This window comes from Alligator mississippiensis, chromosome 1 (assembly GCF_030867095.1).
Source record: "Alligator mississippiensis isolate rAllMis1 chromosome 1, rAllMis1, whole genome shotgun sequence".
Taxonomy (NCBI): Eukaryota; Metazoa; Chordata; order Crocodylia; family Alligatoridae; genus Alligator; species Alligator mississippiensis.
Genome location: NC_081824.1, coordinates 116,061,615 through 116,079,370, shown reverse-complemented (window position 1 = coordinate 116,079,370; position 17,756 = coordinate 116,061,615). Strand labels below are relative to the sequence as shown.

The 17,756-nt window shown below is 41.8% G+C and overlaps 1 protein-coding gene across 14 annotated transcripts in view; it reads right to left on the bottom strand.

Moving 5' to 3' along the window:
• EYA4 (EYA transcriptional coactivator and phosphatase 4) overlaps window positions 1-17,756 on the bottom strand; it is a 250,965-nt gene that overhangs the window by 120,101 nt on the left and 113,108 nt on the right. The window lies entirely within an intron of this gene.

Genomic DNA, 17,756 nt, shown 5'->3' with positions numbered 1-17,756 from the left:
TAATACATCAATGAACTTCAAATCTCTTAGACACATTTTTCAGACATATCCACAGTACATAATTATATATGCACACACACACTTTTTACCTAAAAATATAATCTTTTCTAGATATATATCACTCAGCTCTTCTGGATCTTGTACAAGGATTTAATTTCACTCTATGGTAATTTAAATTTCAGGAACTTTTCTGCAGAGACAGACCTTTTGCTTGCAAGTGTTTGAATGTATAACCTAAGGAATTGGTGGAGATTTCAAAAAGTTTCAAAAATCCATATATGCATTTACGGAAACACTTGAACTTATTTATGCTTAAAGAACACTACCCTTATTACTAAATAAAAGTTACATAACTAATTCAGTTCCTTACATCAAGAGATCTTGTGCTATCAAGTCATCCTTTAAAAAATGTCTGTAACAGTGGGAATCTTAAACACCTAACACTCCTAACTTCTAAAAAGTCAATGGAGAAACTCTCATTGACCTCACTGTACATAGAATTAAGTCAAGTTTGGCAACGTATTTAAAAATCACACGTAAAGATTCTGTGGGGATACCAGCGCCACATTACTGAAATATACGTCAGCAAAAAGATGGTTCTAGAGGCATTTTATTTTCCTTTTATTTTTCTGGCTCTTAAAAAATAATCACACTGTGCCTATAGTAATTTATATTGAACATTTTTCAGTAGCAATAATGGAAATTTTCTTTTGGTGTTAATTTAACAGCACCATTATTATTGTAATGAGAGCCAACTGAAAATAATAATCAAACCAAAACAATAACAAATAAAAACCATCTGCTTTAAAATCAGTTTCGTTTTGCTTAATTTTTGTCAAAAACTTACTCCAGCAAACATGAATATCTGATTAGTCAGTTTACTTTATTTTCAATATGTGGGCCTTTCCATCCTATTCCCACTTTTCTCTCCATCTCAGTATGTAGTGACATGTACAGTAAAGCTTCAACACAGTTTTGAGAACAAAGGCACCTCTTACAAATATTCAGATAAAAATAGCATTGTAAATATGCAATTATACTTTGTACCATTATACTTTGCTTATTGAAGAAAAATTAGATGTGGAATGCAAGCAAAAAAATAATATGGAACACAAAAACACAGCCAAATATGAAGTAAAATAGACAAAATTTATCTGCCTCAAGCTACAAGCAACAACAATCCAGTACTTAAAGCCTAAATCCTATTTTGCCTAAAGGTGTCTAGGGTGAAGTTACACATTGAACTTAGACTATACTAATGGAACTTAAAACAGCCACATATTAAACTTGTTAACTCTGAGCATCTAAAAGTTACTTCAGGCAAGAGTTAACTCTGGGCCATACTGCCTTCTCATGGTAAGGTAACTTCAATTTTCTCCACAGAGATAAAACAAGCAATTTGCAGTCATCCAGCATCTTGTATATCCTGGCTTCTAGCCACACCTCTGCTTGCTGGCCCTCTAGTGGCAAGTCAGAGCTGCAGTCAAGAAACTTGTATTACCCTTTAAGATACAGACAGAAGTGACAATTTTCACCTGATCTGGCCACAGAAAGCCATTAATGGAATACGAGATAGATAATGCAGATCAGAGATAAACCTGCCCTGGAGTAGCATAACCTTAAGCCACCTAAAGTGTGTTTAAAACTAATTTCAGGTGCTACTGTGTGGGCAAACCAGGGGTTAAGAGTTCCAGGAACCACCTAAAATTAATGTATAACACGGCTCTAAGTGTGAGATGTAACTTCACCCTTATTGCTACTTATGCATCTAATCATAGCCGGTGAAGAGGGTTTTTTGTCACAAATTTGAAGAATTTGTATCTTGTTCTACCTATGGGGCTAAAATGTTATTCTTCTGAAGATGCTCAGAAGGCACTTATGGCTACCTATGCTCTGACCATCTTATTCCGCCTAGGTAGGTATGAATCTGCATGTAAGTCCCATGGTCAGACTAGATAACCTGGTAAAAGGATTAGAAGTGGTACATCCTTCCTAGGCTAGAGTTTTGTATTGAGCTACTTGTGTATTCTCTGAACAAGCTTCTAGGAATGCTCTGAATCATATGGAACTAGGAGCTTAAGCAGAATTTAGATATTTCCAAGCTTTAATTTGGATCAAGAATCAGCAATCTATGGTGTGCCGGCCAGATCTGACCCACAGAACCTTTGGAACCAGCCTGTGGCCATGACGCATCAGTGGGATTTAAAGACGGGGGATGCCTTTTGTGGGCACTTTCCCAGCATCACTGAGGGAAAATCTGCCAGCTGCAGGTGCTTGCTCCATGCTGCCTGGGAGACAAGTAGTAGTGAAGGTAAGGTCCTAGTGCATACGCAGTACCTATCTCCAACCTGGAATGGGTTATTACAGCCCACAGCCACAGATTATAAGAGTTTAGATGGAAGTGAGGAGTATAAGTGGCTTGTTTGGATCCTCAGAGCTTTCAAATGCTGCTTAAAATGAGCAGTAGCACAGGTCTAGCTCTCAAGGAATCTTTCCAAGCCAAAATGGAGGCACCTAGCTGGTTTTGCATCTGCTGAGTGTATTTTATGACTCAGAAGCCTAAATTCTCTACAAATCATATTATGGTGTCTTAGAAGTCAATTAGGATCTGAATCAGATCATCTCATTAGAACGGAATAAAAATGATGTGGCTGAAAAACAATCACCTTATTGTGCCTATAAAATGAATATTTAATTAAAAAATTTACATATATTAGTAACATTTTGTACTGTATTACGGAAATTGTCTAGCCTCTCCTAATATTTTGTGAAATATCACTTTTCCAGTTGTTTTCCATTCTTCTGTTTTTAATGCAGTTATCATAAGCAACTGTCATGTTTTGACTAGGGGGATTGTCTCCTTTCAAATATGAAGTGACATCATCAGATGAAGCCACTGACTTAATCTACATACATGTAAAGTGACATAACGTCCTTTGGTTGGCAGAATGACAAAAACAGAAAAACAGACAGAGTACATGCTGTATTCTAATGCTGCTTGAATGCAGTACTGTGGACATAAACAGTAGATTACTGTTACAAGTAACCCAAGACATTAATTATGCAATTCCTTTGCTGTATACATTAAAAATAGAAAAATGCATTTCTCATAAATAGGGACCTACCTAATTCATGGATACTGCATCCAGATGTCACAGTCTTCATATGGCATCAGGTGCCATTTTCCTGGTGGAGTGCAGTGGGCCCCCCACACACCTCTGATTGCCCCAGGGGCCCTGGAAGTCCTTCCCTGTCCTGGAGGACTTCCAGGGCCTCTCTGCCAATCAGAGAAGTGGGGGGAGGGGGCTGCCAGGCTCTACCACAAAATCTCCCTTCCCCTTCCCGCCCCCCTCCCCCTCTCCCTCTCCCAATGCTTCAGGAAACCAGGGCTTCTGGCACCTGTTTGCAGCTCCCCTTCCCCCCAGCTTGCAGCTGCCCCCCCCCCCCCCCCTTGCTGGCCATTTTCCTGCTTTTCACAGTCCCCGTGTTTTTTTCCCAGGGACCGGACTTTTTCACAGGGGACTATCAAATTTGTTGTTTTTGTGAAAGTGGCAAAAGCATGAATTTGGTAGGTCCCTACTTATAAAAGGAGAGTAATAGAAAGCCAGGAACCACTGGTGTAAAAAAAAAGAAACAATCTTGTACGATGCCATATTCAACAAATGTGAAATAAGGAGAGAAATAAATGTTATATGAACTCTTTTCAACATTTGAGTGAAGCTGTTATAGATAGTGCTGTTTGTCTATGATTGATGTGTGAGGAAATGAGCAGTATGAGTACACTGTCTACTCACCTTTGCCTTGGGGGTCTCACATAAACTAGATTGCGCATCTAACTAAGAGCTATCCTGGTGAGAAAAGATTTACTAAATAAGAAAGTGTTATTTCTTAAGAGAGGAGCATGTAAGGGATACTTTTTCAAGTGGTTACAAGGAATGAACACTATTTCTTTTCTGCATCCACTTCGAGATTACAGTAAATGATTTTGTTGCCCGTAGAACAATTGTGAGGAGTAGAAAGTTCATTGTAGAACCTCATTATCAGAGGCTATAAATATCGTCTCCCTTCCTCCCCCGCCACTATTTTTTGCTTCTTAATTTACTTTTCTGTTTTTGAAATTGCCAGTGTTTATTAATACATGAATATTTTTAGCATCCTCAAATTCTCTGTTGCTCATTAAGAAGGAAATGGTTTATAACTCACTGCAGTATGCTCTCCTCTAGAACTCAAGGACTAAACTCAACATTCTCATGCCTTACCATTCCTCTGTTGTCTGCAAGTGTCTATTAAACCTAATGGCAAGGAGTATGTCTCATATATCTTTAGTGGCTAGTCCATATAGAAAATAACAGCCAGTCACTGCTATCTTATGTGGTGCAGTTTGTCTAAAGTCAGAAAAGTCTGTGTAATCTTAGCTCAGTCTTGTGTATCTGCATTGTGAGGAAACTTCTAATTACATGATCAGATATAATTTTTTTCTAGAAATTCCTGCTGCATTCACTGCAAGGGATCAATAGTATTTGGGGATGAACCACAGTCATATAATGAATTAAGTGATTGCCTGTAGTAGGGATGTGCAAAACAGGCCCTATTTGACTCAGATTTGGCCGAAATTGGGGACAGTGTTTTGATTAGTTGATTCGGATCACTGTCCCAAATTCAATTAGGCTGAATCTGAATCTGAAGATTCGATGCTGATTCAGAGAATCAGTGATTCGGACATAGCCACAGCTTTAAATATTTTTTCTACATACTTCAAGGTACCAGACATGGCTCGTGAATGCTGTGATGCTCAGGCAGATAGAGCATCCCAGAGGAGCGCAGGGGGGCCTCCTGCATGCTCAGCGGTGAACCTGGAAGTGGATCGGAAGGGTCCACTGGGGAGCACACGGGGGGGCCCTCAACACCCCCTTGGCTCAGTGATTGGCCATGGGGGGACTCCCCCAGATGCAGAAGGTACCAGTCACTGATCCAGGGGGCATGGGGTGGGGGTGGGGTGGGGGGGGCTGGCACACTTTCTGGCAGACCCAGAAGTGAACCGAAAGTGCTTCTGATCCACTTCCAGGTCTGCTGATGTGTGCGCTGGGATGCTCCCATGCTTCTGTGTATGCTTCATCCACCCCAGCATCACAGCATTCACAAGCTGCCTGCTACCTAGAGCAGCAGCATTTAAAACTGTGTCTATGTCTGAATCGCTGAATCTTAGAAAGAAAAAGGTGTGGTTTATTGTTAAAGAATTTGAATACAATCTTGAAGAACTTGATTTAAACATGGTCACTTCCTCAAAGGCCTTATGCAATTTTCCCTGGGTCAGTCATTTAAGTAAAAATATTTATAGTTGGCTATTAATTGTGTGCCCCTCAATTTCTAGATGCCTACAGTGAAGTTTAGGGGTCAGATCGTGCTAAGCACTTACAACTACAACTGAAATCACTAGGAGCTGTGCTTTGAGCATAAACTGCTATAAGAATAATAAATACTTTGAAAAGCGAGACCCTAGAGGCCAGATCCTATTCAGCCTATTTACTGGGCATTTAAGTAACCCTGATCAAATCCCTGAACAACTTTTAATTAGCAGGATAAGTGAGTTTTCCTCTTCATCACCATTTTTTGTGATAGAGGATGCATACACACATTCAAATCATTGGGGGGAAAAAATTCCACATTTGTTTTCTTGGTGAAAAAACTTATCTGGTGACACCTGAACAGACATTCATATGCTAAGACCTTGAAGAGCAGAGAGCTTGAAATGCTCCCTCAGTCTGCCGGGAGACAGATGACAGCAGTGAACAGGGTAGCCCTGATTGTCTGATCCAGACTGTTCAGGATAAACCTGTCTCCCTGCACCACAATGTGCAAATGGTGAATGGGGCACTTTCTGTTCCCTACTCATCTCGAGCAGTAAAATCCAGTGAGTGACATACTTTCTTCTGGGGAGGAGGGATGGAGGAGAAAAGCACCATGAGATGCTGGAGGACTGTGCTGTGACTTCTCTCAGAAAAGAAAGTGTGTAGACATTTATTCTCTCAGGAGATAATCTCCCAGGGGCAATTTTACCCTCATTGTTCCCAGTTATTTTTCTCCAGGAGCAGGAGAAAAATCCTGAACATCTGTATACTTGTAGTTTCTACTGGAAGAGTAGTGACTCTTTCAGAAGAAACTGAATGCCTGTACTGGGACTTAAGCTATGACAAACATGTCTTAAAAAGTATATACATTGTCAGAACTCAATACAGGGTAGAACAGGATTACATATAGAAAGTAAATGCCTCTGCATCTTTTTAGAATAAGATCTAGGCCTAGATGCCTCAAAACGAGCACACAAAATTAGTATTCCTGACAACTTCAACCTTAATCTCTCTGTGCCTCATTTCTTCAGATTTCAAATGGGAACAATATTACATAATATCAGAGAGGTATTATGAAAATAATTACATTTGTTAAACAACTGAAACACATGATAAGTGCCACAGAAACAGACAAAAGAAAAATGCCAATTTTATATTCACTGTAAGAGTTGGATGATGTGTGCTTAATAAGTGCTAGGGCCAGACACTGAATAAGGATGATAACAAGAACTATTGAATAACTACTCATTCACTGAACAATTCAGAGGCCTTATGGAAAATAAGAGTATGCAACTGTGTAATAAGTATGATTAGGCATTAATGATCCCAGAGTTTCTCCATTTCTTCATTTGACTTTGCAACTTTAAACTTCCACTTAACATGTTTTTATTCAACTTACTTACACTAGATATTATACCATTCACCATATCCCACTCATAAATAGGTAATACAGCTTTCATTAAAAAATGGAATATACGGCAGGACAGAAGTTATTTTGGCAGCATGTTTGCAGGGTCTTCCCCACTTCACTTTCCCAGATATAGCTCTGAAACAACCTTTCCTACCACTGGGGCTAAATCTTGGTCCTCACATCAAAGGTAGGCTGAACTGTCGCCTCTCAGGAGGCAGTCACGGTAGGCTTCAGCGGCAGCAGCAGTAAGGAGGCATGCAAGGGACAAGGGCACAACTTGAGAGATATGAGATGCAGCTGAAGCAGAGGTGTCAAATTCAACTCATATACTGGGCGAGATCTAGATCACAGTTCTCCTTGTGGGATGGATCTAGCCTAGGACACGGGGTGATTTCAGCCTGGGGCATGCAGTAGTGGCAGCTCTGGGTCCAACATGTGGCAGCAGTGGCAGCTTCAGCTCTGGCATGGGGTGCCTGGTGGCAACTCCCAGTGTGTGTCCTGTGTCAAAACCCCAGTTTCCAGTGCTGCTGCCACAAGACATGGCAGTGGCTGTAGCACACAGCATAGGATATGTGGCAGCTCAAGGTTTGGCACAGGCATACAGTGGTTCCAGCATACGACAGCAATGAGTGGGGTGAGGAGGTGGAGGAGATGGTACTTGAGTAAGCTGTAGTGGAGCAGATTGATGGGTGCACCTGGGAGGGGAAATGGGTGAGAGCCTTGGAGAATGGACTAAAAAAGGAAATGATAAATAAAAGCAACTGTCTAGGTGGGGTACTCTTAACATCTACCTCTATGCTGTTTGTCAATAATTAACTATTTGCCAAGACTATTTATTTTATAATGAATTCCTTATACAAGAATTTATCTTTGTATGGGGCCTAGCATAATGGAGCATCAAAGTGCTCTCAAAATACAAATACATTATTAATAATTTCTTGGGCTACAAAAGAAATACAAGGTTCAGTCCAAAGACACAATTCAGGGCCCTAGAAACAAACTACTTGCTCTGCAGAAAAATCCACTTCCCAAATACAGTTTGTGAAAATGCATGTTATTATAATACATGGGTATCAAACTCATTCTGGGCCCCAGTCTAGATCCAGACTACTGGGGCTCCTCCTAAGTCAGACCCATATTGCCACATTCAGGCAGCAGTGTGGGTCGGGGGGGAAGGGGTGGCTACACATTTCATTCAAGCAATGCAGAGTCAGTGGCAAGCATCTGTGAGAAGCCAGGGATGTGAGGTGGTGAAGACTTTTGGCTGGGCAGTGGCATGGAGATGGGGGCATGCAGTGGTGTGGAGCCACATTTGGCTAGAGCTCCATGCTGCAGCATACTCCTGGTTCATCACAGACACCGCAAACCCCCAGACCCATGCTGCCAAATACCCCTGGCACTGCCGACCGATCAGAGGTCTGTGCTGCTGGGCAGCAGTATGGAGCTAGGGGCATGCAGCTGCACAAAGCCATGTTGGTGGAGCTCTGGCTAGTGGTAGCCAGCAGTGTCAGGGACATGTGGCAGTGCAGAGCCAAGTGCCATTCTAGTACAATAGTCTACTGGACTACTGGTGGGCTAGATGCAGTGGTTTTGCAGGCTGGATCTAGCATGCAGGTCATATGATTGCCAACCCTGTTATAATGTGAAATAGCTTTCTGATGGACTACGTTAAAATACATTTTAGCTACTTAGGTCTTGCATTTAGAAAATCTCAATGAAGTTTCAACAGAACAACACAAAAATGCACGAGACATATAAGAAATTAATGAAAATTGTGCAGAACTTAATTAAATGTGTCACAGTAAAATACTGTTATAATATTTGGTTACTTAACTGATTATGCTAAATTATTTAGAGTTTGCTTATGAACAGACTATGATCCTGGTTTAGGTAACAACCCTCCCCCCCCCCCCCCAATCATTTATACTATTCTTCTGTGTAATGCCAAGCAAGCAACTGAAAATTAACATTCACTATGTCCTACAGTGCAGGGATTAGGGATTTTTTGTGTTTTTTTTTAAACCAAATCAGACTTCAAAACAGCTTTATCCTACTGCAGCAATTCTCAGAAAGCCATGGTTAATCAGTTAATCGTATTAGCTTTGGAACTGACAGTAGGTATTCACCGAAAAGATATCACCGTATTTACTTGAATTCAAGTTGACCGTCAATTGAAGATAGCTCCTTGATAATTGGAATCCACACATGGAAAATTTCTAATTTATTATTTGAAAGTAGGGGTAACTATAGAAAATAAGTTCCTTTAACCAGAGGACAAAAACTATTTTGCCAATCATTCCTTTCTTAGAAATGTTAATCTGCCATATAATCTGTTTCCCCCAGCTTTTTCTTCTAGATTTTAATTTTGTAAACTGTTTGATTTTAAGACAAAATGTAGCGTGTGATGCTTTACTCTTATTAGTGGAAGTTAACTCAAATAGGTGAACTGGAAGATTGACTAAAAAAGGCAAAATATTTCTTTGAAGTACTACTCTTGGAAATATACAAAATACAGGCACTAAAGCAAGATCAGAAACATATAGAAACAGTACCAAGTTCTGTAGAAAAACTTCTTTCGTGTTCTGAACCTGTGTGTCCTCTTTCTTCTTCCTGGCCCATATCAATATGGGGTAAACGAATTAAGTATTGGAGCACTCCAACAAATTAAGTATTGGAGCAGAATTGAGTATTGGAGCGCTCCAGCCAGAAGCTGTGGGGAGAAGTGGTACAGGGAGTCCAGCCAAGGACAGCAATGGCACTGCACAGATTCCTCCTTCCAGAGCCTGCTCCCTGAAAGGATCCCAACCCCCTACTCCTCTCTGCTGGCAAGGAGCAGGTGCTAGAAGGAGGAACCTGAACACTGCTGTTGCTTTCCTCAGCTGACAGAGACATGGAAAGAAGCTCCAGAGCTGCTCTTGTCCCACTGCTGCCTAACACTGCAGGTAGCTTGACTCCCACACAATGGGAGCTACAATAAACTTGTAATTATAAGGTCATCATTTTGGTTCTTCCTACGGCATCAATTTGCAGGGCTAATAAAACCAGAAGATAAGCAAGCAATTTTATAATATAAAATATGGACAGAAGCAAAGACTAAAAACAGGGGCTATCCAGGGGGTTTATATTTGCAATCAAATTGACAATAAAAGAGAAGGGAATTAGTCCAAAAAGTCAGACATACCTGTACCAAATGGAAATATCATATAATACTACAGGTTTTATCCACCTCTCATCATATCAACTAATTCTTTCCGCTCCTATAATAGTGGTTTTCTTACTGCATAGCTGCCATTTCTTGAGAATAAAAATGCTTCAACAGCTAAAAAGTGTTCCCTCAGTAAATGGAATTAACCCCCCCCCCCCCCACAACAATGTTGCATTCCGAAAAAGCTTCACAAAATATCGGATGAGAATATACCTTCTTAAAGTATGGTTTCAAAGTCAAGTATTGGTCTGAAAGTAGCACTTGCTGCTGCTTATAAGAGAGGAAGATATTAGAGGCCTTGTCAATCCTCTATCAACACAAAAAAACAAGACTTTTGTGGGGAAGGCATGGGAACATGAAACATATGTCAGGAAACTGTAGAGGTAAGCAGTAGTAAAGGATGGAGGTAGGACAGAGAGCTGTGCAGGTTATCGGCTGAGCTGGATAGCATCAGAGGGTGGGGAGCAGAGGCCCCCACATTCCCCCCTCAGGCCCAGGCAAGCACAACTGGAGAGGAGGCCCAGACAGTGGGGGGCCTTTGCGCTTCTATTTCCCTCTCTCTGGAACCACCACTGGCAGGCACAGATGAGACACAAGGCAGGGGAGCAGAAGCTCTGCTGCCTAAGCTATTTGATAGTCCAGGGATGAGGCTAGCCCAGCTCTGTGGAGCAGATGTGCTGTGGGAATGCAAAGGATCGTGGGATGCTGGAGGACAACAAGGTAACTTGAGTTGGGATCCAGGGGATAATTTTGATAGACCGGTTTAACCTAAATCAGTTATGTCTGATACTACATCCATCCAGGTATATATTAAACTGGTTTTGGCTATTTTGAAACCAGTTTCTGTGCACTGCACTTCTGTTCTGTTACAGGTTTAATTCAGCTTTTGATCACTTAAACCGGTTTATGTATAATGCCTGTCCCTAGCCTATATTTCCAGGTTCAGAACTGTATCTTCAACTCTCCAAGGTAAAGAGCAGTCATTGACAGGATGTTTCATATGTATTTGCATTTTGTGTATATTTGCTGATTCTAGAGAGCTGAACATGTAGTTAATGCTGATCTTGTAAGCTACAAATAGAAAGGTTGCATGCTTACTGATCGTGAAGTGAAAATCTTGAAGAATGCACATCCTTCAAGGCTCTTTTATCCTGAGAATTATCTGGAGAGCTGTGCCCTGATCTAGACTGGGACAGTTGCACTGTTTTTACAACTGCTGTATGGGGAAGTATCTCTTCTATTGTCTTTCTGGGAGGAGAGACAGCTCTCCATGGCCTGTTCCAGCAGGTCAGGGAAAGATGTTCTGCCAGCTCTGTGGTATAAGGTAACTTATCCTAAAAAAGAACTGCTGTTGTAATCTAGCATGTAGCTTGCCTTTTTCCTATTGGTTGAGGAAATAATATAACAAACAAATAAATACAAACAAACTGAAGGTAAAAGATAATGAAAACTCTTCACCAGTGCATGTATGTACATATCTTAAATATTCATAACTTTAACAATCTTAAATGTATCTTGATTCCTCCTTTCCAGTGAAAAATTTGATTGTCTGAAGCTTCATGTCTCTCAGTACTCTTAACTAATATGGGTATAAAAGGTCATTTAAAATATATGAGAGGACAAGAACCTGTCTCAAGTTCTCATAAGTCTTAACTGACCAACTTACAGGAAAAAAAATCCCAAATCACCACTAGGGTAAGATCAAATACGGAAAGTTGTCACTCCAAGACTTTTTTTTCAGAAAGTTATGAACAAATGTTCATCATGGGGGACTTCAACTACCCAGACATCTCCTGGGATGAGCACTCGGCCAAATCCAATCACTCACAAAGCTTCCTTACATGCGTGGATGAGCTCTACCTGTCCCAAGAAGTCTATGGGCTGACAAGAGGCAAGGTGTTGCTGGACCTGGTGCTGGCAAAAGGGGATGATCTAATCAGTGACCTAAGATTCAAAGCCAAGCTGGGTGATAGTGACCACAAGTTGATCACTTTCACTATCCATTGCAAAGCTGACAAGTCAGCCAGCAATGCAGTAATCCTTGACTTTAGGAAAGCTGACTTTCATAAGCTGAAGAGGCTTGTTCTTGAAGCCCTGAGAGGCCACGATTTTACAGGGAGGGGAGTTCATGATGAGTGGTTGCTCCTTAAGGAAGTAATCCTAGAAGCACAAGGGGAGTCCATCCCCACCCATAGGAAAGGTGGTAAAAGGCCTCAACAGGGAACTCATGAACCTCCTACATCTAAAAAGAGAGGTGTATAATGGATGGAGGACAGCAACCACCACTAAGGAGGAATATACTCCACTGGTCCACACCTGCAGAAAAACCCAAGGCTGCAGCTGAACTCCTCTGGCTACACAAATCAAGGACAATAAAAAGTCTTTCTTTAGATATGTGAGGAGTCAAAAGAAAAACTAGGGCAACGTTGGATCTCAGTTAAGCCAGCTGGGGCAGCTGACTTCCAACACCCAGGAAAAAGCCAATCTGCTTAATGATTACTTTGCATCTGTTTTTCACCAGCCCAAAGGGACCACCCTGCTGAACATGATGCGGGATGACTAGGGTGAAAATGAATATATGCCCACCATTGGTGTGGATCTTGTGAGGGAGCATGTTGAGAGGCTGGACCCCCATAAATCAGCTGGTCTGGATAGGTTGCACCCAACAGTGCTAAAGGAACTGGCAGACATCATAGCGCAGCCATTGGTGAGGATATTTGAGAACTTGTGCTCAGGTGAAGTACCTGAAGATTGGAAGTGGGCCAATGTGGTGCCCATCTTCAAGAAAGGGAGGAAAGAAGACCAGGAAACTACAGGCCAATCAGTTTGACCTCAATCCCTGGGAAGATTTTGGAAAAAATTATCAAAGAAACCATTCTTTACAGGCTAATAGAAGGCAACTTTCTGAGGGATAGCTAGCACAGGTTTGTTGCAGGTAGGTCTTACTTGACCAATCTCATTTCCTTCTATGATCAGGTGATGTATCACCTGGACAAAAGGGAAGAGGTGGATGTCATATATTTGGACTTTAAAAAAGCCTTTGACCTGGTGTCCCATGATGTCGTCATGGAAAAATTGGGCAACAGCAGCCTTGACTACTCCACAGTCCAATGGTGGGGGAACTGGCTCCGAGGTTGGACCCAGAAAGTGGTAGTTGATGGAACTGAATCAACATGGCACTTGGTGACTAGTGGCATCCCCCAAGGTTCTTGGACCTGTACTTTTTAATGTCTTCATAAACTATCTGGACACTGGTGTCAAAAGTCGACTGGCCTAGTTCACTGATGTCACCAAACTTTGGAGAAGTGTCCACAATTGAGGACAGGCTGGTGATCCATGCCAACCTCATTAGGCTTGCAAGGTGGGTGGATGAAAACCTGATGGCATTCAATACAGAGAAATGCAAGGTGCTCCACCATGGGAATAAAAACCTGCATCACACTTATAGGCTTGGCAATGCTACACTCGCTAGCACCATGGCCAAAAGAGACTTGGGTGTCATAATTGACCACAAGATGAATATGAGCCACCAATGTGATACCACAGCTGGCAAAGCAAACAAAACTCTGGCTTGCATCTACCGATGCATCTCAAGCAAGACCCAGGATGTTATCCACTCATTGTACTCAGCCTTGGTGAGGCTGCAGCTGGAGTACTGCATCCATTTCTCGGCTCCACAATTTAGGAAGGATGTGGAGAAGCTTAAAAGGGCCCAGAGGAGAGCCACACACATGATCAGAGGGCAAGAGAACAGGCCTTATGAAGAGAGGCTACGAGTTATAGGACTCTTCAGCCTGGAGAAGTGCAGGCTCAGGAGTGACTTGGTGGCAGCCTATAAGTACATAAGGGGTGTGCATCAGGATCCAGGGGAAGACCTGTTCACCAGAGCACCCCAGGGGATGAACAAGGTCCAACGGTCACAAACTTCTGCAAGACCATTTTAGGCTGGACATAAGGAAAAACTTCTTTACTGTCTGAGCCCCCAAGGCCTGGAACAGACTCCCCCCAGAGGTGGTGCAAGCACCTTTTCTGGACACTTTCAAGAAACACTTGGATATCTATCTTGCTGGGATCTTTTGACCCTAGCTGACTTCCTGCTGCTTGGGTAGGGAGCTGGACTCCATGATCTTACAAGGTCCCTTCCAGCCCTAATGTCTATGAAATCTATGAAATCAAAAACAGAATTAGACTGGCAACTGTGCCTCACTTCTAATGTTCCCAATCATACATATAAAGCAGCTTTCTTTCTATGATGCTTTTTAGGACACTTTGAACCAAATACAACCCAAGTATGGTTTGAAGGACCAACAATTGCATGGTTTCTGGGGAACTAAGTATGATAGATATGGCTTCAGTCCACTCAAGCCTGTCTGAACTCTACTGAAATCTGTCCACCCTGAAGACTACTGAAGTCTGTGGTACAGTCATAAGAAATACCCAACCACGCAAAAGTAACAAGTCATGTCAGTCATATGAGAAACAGCTTCTACTAGAGAAAAGGTCAGCACAGGCTAAGGTAGACTCAGGCTACATATAACCATACATGTATCCATACAAAGATACATATAATTAGAATAATGGCTACTGCCGCTCTGTGACCCCTTCACGTGTTTTCTGTGGGACTGATCTTTTGTGAGCAAAAGAACAGAAAACAATTATTAATACTGGGTACTGTATCTGATGACAAGTTTTGTAGGCTGGGATCAGGATTACGTATACATATACATGCTCACATAAGATAAAGATCAACTTTCTCCATTAAATCTTTCCCATCACTAAAAAATGTCAGTTTTCTAGCTTAATTCATAAACTGAATTGAGGAAGTTCCAGAAATTAAGTTTCTTAATGAATGTCTCTTCTACACCAGAAAAACCAGTTGGCCTTGCCTATCCACCCTTCCTTCTGATGAAATGAAACAAAGCCCCTATTATTATCTCCTCCTCCTCTGTCCTACAGTGTATAGGTATAAGTACACATTATTTATTACAGTAGTATCTGAGCACCTTATATTGAGGGTTCAAGCCATGTGATCACCCATCTGTCACAGGTTGCTTGTTTTCTCACCCTCTACCCAGGAGAAGCAGCATTTTCATTTGCATGTCTTGTCCTGGCAATGCTTACTTTGTCTATTGTTCTTTTTTTTAACATACACACTATGTCTTTATGTTAGATAAGTGAAGGTCAAAGAAATATACCTTACTCATGGACCGGAAGGTCCTGAGGTTGTGACTGTACTAATTTCCTGTGAAAGTTTATTTTCCAGGCTTGACTTAACTCATACAAAAGATAGAGCCTTTTCCTAGTTGGGATGAGTATCACTGTGCCAGAGGAACTTCATTATCAACACAAATACACCCCTGAGCTTTAGGTAGTCTTTTAGATACTTTAAGATAATACCTTGAACTATATTCAACATTCTTTGGGAAGTCAATGGCAATCATAAAGCAATCTGATGTTCTCACTGTCTGTGTTGTTGTGCACCATATGCCTACTGGAGTTCTTTTAAGTTTTGAGGGTGTTTATAGATGTGCTTGGGGAGAGCCTTTAATTACAGTGGCTTATTCTATAAGCTTTAGTTAATGTGCCCCCAACGCCATTTTTCAGCATGGGGATGCTGATACATGCAATGCTGGAGTCTGCTGGAGCACGGTAATTACTCTGCTCCAATGCGCTGTAATTACAGTACCTTGGAGCAGCCTTGCTGCACATCTATAGATGCCCTGAAGGTTTCATGTCTAGATACCATGTTGTTGTGGTCCAGCTGAGAAAGGATGAAGGACTGAAGCCAGATGATTGTTTGCCAGGATGGGGCAGTCTCCTAGCCAACTAGTGTCTCCTAGCCAAATAGAGATGATAGCATTACACATGGGTGCTGCTATATGAGAACTTAGCATCAGTGAGGAATCCAAGAGTACTAAAACTAAGGCCTGACATGACCAATTATGTTTCCGTGTATATCCAAATGAAGAAATCAGCACCATGGCTGGTAACTCCTCAAAGTGTCCTCTGGCATCACTTTTGCCACACAGATTCAGTTTTAGCAAGCTCATCTTCATCCATGAGCTGGCCTTATCCAAGTAGTGGGAAATCTTGGTGTTAGTGGTGTGGTTGTATGAAATGAATAATAGAGGAATTGTATGAGATGAGGAATCATTGTTTTTCCTCTAAATGCTGATGGCACATTAATTCATATTACCTGACCAGTTTACCTATTGGCTATATGTAGATGTTGGAAAGGACCAGAGGGAAAATCCTTCTGAGACTCACCAAAGCACCTATCAGAACTCACTGTGTAAATCCTCTGTGAAAGCTTCAACCCATTTCATGAGTTACCCTAAATACCTGCCACTTTCCTCATTCACATTCCTGCTGGTCACCAGTTTTCTCATTCAAAAAAGCAGTATCTCATGGTCCATAGTGTTAAATGCTACAGAGAAGTCCAGGAGGATGAGAATGAATCTCTTTCTGCTATTCACTGACTGGAAAAGAGCAACTATAATTTCTATGAATCCAACTGCAGTTCCATGTCCTGGCCTGAGTTCAGACTGTGCAGAGTCTACAATGTTCATTTCAAGTAAATGATCTTGCAGTGGTCTTTGCTAGCTTCTCATTCTAAACAGGAAGCTTGATACAGGATGACTGTGGGCCAGGACTCTCCATCCACCCCACCATCTCAGCATTCATGAACCACCTGGTACCTCGAGGTATGTAGAAAAAACATTTAAAGCTGTGTCTATGTCCAAATCATTGAATCTCTCCGAATCTCTTTGAATTGATTCGCAGGGCTCCAACTCAATTTGGAGAGATTAAAGGGTCTCCTGATTCGATTTGGATTCAAAGATTCAGCTGCCAAATTGGGCCAAATCTCCACCAAATGAAATCAGTAACCAAAGCTTTGCACAGCCCTAGTGCCTGTGATGCCACATATTGCATGACTGCGCTCATCTGGATGTGGCCCTTTAGGGTATCTGGGTTTTTCTAATGAGTGAATGCACTGAATGCTGGAAAGGCAGATTAGTTGCTGGCACTTAACCTTACTAATAATTGTCTGAAAAGGAAATCATTCCATTCTACCAGGATACATTCAACTCTCTCTAATGTATCACTAGTAAAACAGAAGTATGAAAGTAGGTGCATCTAAATGTGCAACTAGCATGCAGAAATAAACTCCGGTGCAGTTTTTGCCAGAGTTAACAGCTCCTAGGCACAGTGTATATGTATGCTCCTGGGATCACAGCAATTAGAGACAAGTCAGAATAGCTCTGGGCTGGCAGGGGACCAGGGGTTCAGCCCTGGCATCTGGGTGGCAGCATCAGCCAGAAGAGGGGCTGGCTGGTGCTAGGCCTGTAGGTGCTACAGTATGGGGGCTGCCTGCTGGCTAGGTCACCATCTACATGTGTGTTGCAGTGTACTGAATAACTCTGCCATAGGTCAGTACTTGGTCCCAGACAGTACTATCCTACAGCAGGATTAATTAATTTATTGTGCCCTAATACAGGCACATGAGTAGACAGTGATGCTTTAGTGCAGAGCTAATTAGTCTAGCAGTAAAGCACCCGAGTAGATGCACCCGATAGTATTAAAGATGTGACAGACTGAGGACATACTGGTTAGTGGCAGTTTATATATGTAGTAAAATGATAGTCCTTGCCCAAAAGAAAATTTGGTCTTGTGGGCCAGTCTGACAAAGACTTATGCACAAACTTAACTTCAGTTGGAGAGCTCACATCATGCAAAGGTGTTTAAGGTGAATAAGCCTTTGTAGGATGGAGGCCTTCTTAATGCCAAAGTG